Raw genomic sequence first — 5362 nt, forward strand, 5'->3', positions numbered from 1 at the left:
TGGAGATTTCAAAGATTTCACATTTACACTAAGCACGGAAACGTAGAGCAGCTGCTGGCACGGGAAGCGGAATCTCTTTCGGAAATAGCAGATGTGGCATTAGCACGTAGCAACCAGTGACGGAAGTGTAAATGTGGATTTGTTGTGGCGACGTGCACCATTGTAAACATTTGGTGCATGTGATTGTCTTCTATGTACATATGTAGTAATTCATGTGAATCTACAGTTTGCGTTTCCTTGGTTCGCATTTTTTGCGTTCAGTAAGAACAAGCAAGCACTTGCGTTTTGTGTTCGGTGAAATTTTTTGTCAAATATTACGCTGTAAAAAACCAAAAACCGTAGCAAATTCTACCGAAGTGGGCACATTTAACAAATATCTCTGGCACTCGATAACTCTTACAAGCTCTCATAATACAATTGAAAATATGCATGCAAATTTTTGTTTAAACTTGAATAAAATTTTGAATATTTATTATGTGCTTTTTTTGTATTTCTTCGATTAATTTTTGCTCAGCTGAGGGCAGTGCTTTTGTAAAAGTGCTGATGTTCAGAAAAATACGTATAATCACTTCTCATTTCCGACCAACAAACAGTGATGCCAGACATTCTCTGTCAAATTACCCACGAAAATCGGGAAAAAATCCCTAAATTACCCACAGTTTAAAAAATTATCTCACAAAATTCTCAAAGAATTGAAAACATATATTTCAGTATTAAAAAAGTAACATTAATGTTATCTTAATATACATACATAGATATATATATAATATTCTTTCGAAATTCAATGGTCGGTAGATTATTCACTAGCTCTAAAAGAATTTAGAAATATCTACTGCATTCATAAATAAGCTTCAGTGCTTATTAAAACTCAAGATTTTAAAAATACTTTACCTACTGGCAGTTATTAAAACTATCACAGTTACAAATTATTTGCATTGCGTAAACGAATTTAACTTTGAAGAACTTGACTTTTCTTTGATTCAAAAGCAACCGTTATATTATATACATAATATGTACATGTACTACATATTTAATATTTAACAGTTAAATTTTCTTTCTTAATCGGCGCTTGAATATTTTAAAGGGAGAAAAATTTCAAAATTGTCTTTATAAACTTTAATACCTATACATAATTTTGCATCACATCACATCTTCAGAACGGTTACTTACGTAAGAGTGTCGAATATTCTTTAATTTTGATTAACTATGCATCGATAATTGTGTTAATTGAAAATCCCTTTCTTTCCCTTTCAATAATTTTTGATGCAAAATATCTCTTAAATAGGGATATTACCCACAATCTGGCATCACTGCCAACAAATTGAATTTCCGTATTGTCTTTTTCACTACTTGGACAGCATTGTTATTCAGTATTGCACAGCCTGCCGTCATTACCGTATATATTTGAATATTTTTTGTATTTGCAAAAAAAAAACACTTTAACACCCAATGCGCCTTTTTGTTGACATGCTGGCAATAACTTTGGCATACCGGGCGTTTACAATTTCTTTTTCAACTATGCAATGAACGCATATACATACATATACATCCGAGTAAATTCATATGTGTATTATTTTGTATAAAGTTAAAATTAAATCCCTCTCGCATTATTCCCAGAAGTACACATAATTTGTATGCTCAGATAAATGATTTCGTGTGAATTAAAAAATGTAAAGTTTCAACCAAAATCACGAAACTTGCCTAAATTTATGAAGTATCGACATTTCGGTTTGTACTTTTTCCGAAACAAGATTTGGCATTAAGCGCTGCTAATCTGGACCGCCGTGTCGTCATGTATGTACGTACCTTTGCAAGAGGTGGGTTAGTATTGAAAATGGGTTGAATTGCACTATAATTATTAGTCTTATCTTCTACATTAAAGTAATTTTTGGAAATGCAAAAATTTGCTCAAAACTTAAATTTACTTTAAAGTTTTAGGTTTAAATTTAAATATGTTATTTAATTTATGAATTATTTAATAAATTTGTGTAGACCACTTAATCTGCTACTAGAGGTCGAAATAAATCTCTTAGGTGCTGTTACGCAGACGGTCATATGATCCCTGATCACCAATTGTTGTTGCGTTGACTGCAAAGGGGAAAAAGGGAGAGTGAACCAGAGAACTGAACCGCATGGCCAACCGGTTAAAGTTTGACCAGCCCGCTGAGACCGAATCACTGATCATAAAAGGATGGGCTTTGAGTATAATTTTCTATTTGTTCCTCTTAGTAGCGAAATGGAGTATTTTTGGAACTATTTTCTCCTTTTAGTAGCATAATGGTACAAAGTAGTAAAATAAGTACACATACTTTTTGCTAATTACGCTGGTCATTTGACCATCTACATAATATCCTGTTGAACAAAGAGATATAGCACATTATCTGCAACCGATTATTTATTACCAGTAGCTCACTAGAACAAAATATGTATTCATTTTCACTATGTGAATTGTGTGTAAATTCTAAACTTCAAAGCTGTTTTTCTCGAGATTTTGATTTTTCGGATTATGACGATATGGTCGTCCGCGTAACAACGCCCTTACGTTTCAAAAATTCCGCCAGGCTTAGAAAGTTATACCGATTAAAATATTGATTTGTCCACTCAATTTAACAGGAAATATTTTAAATTAATTTAAAACTATGGGCGACTAGCGCATCGCTGCTTATATCAATGACGGTTTATTTCTTGGTCATCGTATCAAGTTGGAAGAAATATTATTTTGTAGAGAAAGGAATTATCTACATAATTGCAGTGGTTAGTAGTAAGCTGCTTATCACTTTCCCGTAATCGATTGTTAATTGATTGATTTGTTTTGTATGAAATATGAGAAGGAAAAATAATGGTACTCATACGCCATGTATCCATACAACAGATCAAACAAGAAAACGACAACATTCGATAACGCGAAGGTGATTAGGTGATTAGCCGCAGCATAGTACTTGCCAATGCTATTACATACATACATTACATTGGCATACTTGCCAATACATACTGGACTTGTTTGATTGCTTTGTATGTACTTTTATAAGAATAAACAATTCTAAAGAAAATTCTTTAAAGAGAGATTGACACTTTGTGTAGTTGATTTGTAATGTGGCTTTTTGTCAACCAGACAAAAAAATTAATTTTTATTTCTCAATGTTATTGTGGCTTGTTAACATTTTTTTTTATTTTTAATATTTTTATTGAGCTTTGTACCACGATTGTTTATTAGGAAAAATTGAAAAAGCAACAAAGTCTAAGCGGTAGAAGTTATAGCACTATTTCGGAGATGACCACATCTCCTCATCAGACTTCTTTTTCTAGACTTCAGCAGGGATCGAACCTGCAACAAGAGTTTACGGGATGTACATAGCTCAGTGGTTAACGCTTCTGACTTTGAACATCGAATTCGCAGGTTCGATCCCTGCTGAAGTCTAGAAAAAGAAGTCTGATGAGGAGATGTGGTGATCTCCGAAATAGTGCTATAACTTCTACCGCTTAGACTTTGTTGCTTTTTCAATTTTTCCTAATAAACAATCGTGGTACAAAGCTCAATAAAAATATTAAAAATAAAAAAAATTAATTTTTTTTTTTACTAAAAAGTCGCCAAATAAAATAATAAATAAACTAAAAGAATTTCATTCCTTTAAATTTCAAAAAGCAAAATCATAAAAATTTGGTACTATTTATTATCTCCTTAATTTGGATAAATTGAAAAAAAAAAACGATCCGGAACTCCATTTTACAGTTTTTTTATAATTGCTTTGCAACTTTTATCATTGTAGTAATAACCTGAGATGATGCTGCTGGCGCATGCAGTTGATATTGCCATCGTCGGCCTGAAACTCAAAGACTCCAACGTATGATGACGTATAGATGAAAAAAAAAGTTTAGAAAAATAAGCAAAGACGGTTAGTGTCGCGGTGAAAAAGGGCTGCGTTTGATGAGGTGTCCAAATACATTTTCGACAGTAAACTCTCTTAAGGCTCTTTAGTTTAACACCAGTATTGTAATATTACATTTATTCTATCAATTTAAATGAATAACATTTTTCAAACAGATGACAACCCCCTCAAAATTATTTGCGGCAGTAAAGTTTTCTAAATCTTTTTCGTTCGATATCCATATTACAATACAATTTATCTTATTAATGTGATTTAATCAAAATCTTTAAACAGGTGGCAACCTTCCACAAACATTTTTTCGGCTGCAAGCCTTTTTAAACGTTTTTCGTTTGACAGCCATATTGCAATATTTAGTTTGTTTATGAACTTACCTAGACTGCGATTTTAAAACAAATGGCAACTCTTATTTTTTTATATTTTAAGTTTGACCTTAAGCAATACATCGGTGAAAACTGCATTCTATGCCATGCATTGGTTTTCGAGTGATTCTAAAAATTGTTGATTTGGCTTCTGTTGCTATAATTAAGACACCTCATATTAATTTTTCTTTAATACCTATAATGTACAGACATCGGCCTGTTACAACTTTATTATATGTATAGATTCTTAAAACATAAGCATGTTAACCTTATTATGCCCAATAAAGTGAATCAAAATGTAAGAAGAATGTTTCTCTTTATCAAAAAGCCATATAAAAAATTAAGTAAACAATTCTCTTCAAAATTGATCATTTTTAAATAAAATAAAATAAATGTGCATGATTAGTAGACAATTATCGCAGAACTCGTAAGCTTACAAAATATGCGTTGGGTGTATTCAAGGGGACATGATGTGAAATACTATCAGTTGCAGGTCGGAAAAGATCCATAGGACATCCAAAGACCTATGTGAGAGGATCCGCTTAAGTTAAAGGTAGTTGAATGGATTGCCATTTCAACATTGAGAAATGTTGCGATGAGCTCTATCTATAGCTATGAAAATATCTTCAGAGGGTAATGCTTAACAATGGGACTGGTTAAGATGTCGTCAGCTAGGTTTATTTGCTCTTACAATTTCTCTCTTCATAAATCTGTAGCAGACTCGTAGGACTGATATAAGTTTTGATTTTTAAGTTAGTAAAGGGGTATAGATAATTTTTAAATTTCAACTTAGGAAAGCTAAATGCTTATTTAAGAAGATACACTTAAAGCCCAACATATTTCGCTAGATATGTGAAACTCTGAAAGAATATGTATATGCATATGTGATTCGGGTCCCACCTGTTCATCAACACGTACATATACACATACTGATACTTAGACCTGCACATACTTCTACCTGGAATTTTTTGTACTTTGCCCTTTCCTGATTAGAAGACGCGTGATTCGCATTTACATTTATTACCCTCATTTTGTCTAGGCAACTCCCTTTGTATGTTTCTGAATCTACACCAATTGTTTCCGCTCGATTTCTTTAGTCAATAAATGGACATACGT

General features: G+C 32.5%; 1 protein-coding gene across 1 annotated transcript in view; it reads left to right on the plus strand.

Moving 5' to 3' along the window:
• Positions 1 to 5362, plus strand: part of LOC118744252 (zwei Ig domain protein zig-8) — a gene marked incomplete at its 3' end in the record, with an annotated part of 190573 nt that overhangs the window by 174293 nt on the left and 10918 nt on the right.

This window comes from Rhagoletis pomonella, unplaced genomic scaffold (genome assembly GCF_013731165.1).
Source record: "Rhagoletis pomonella isolate Grant_MI unplaced genomic scaffold, Rhpom_1.0 Rhpom_scaffold_00001, whole genome shotgun sequence".
In the NCBI taxonomy this organism is placed as follows: domain Eukaryota; kingdom Metazoa; phylum Arthropoda; class Insecta; order Diptera; family Tephritidae; genus Rhagoletis; species Rhagoletis pomonella.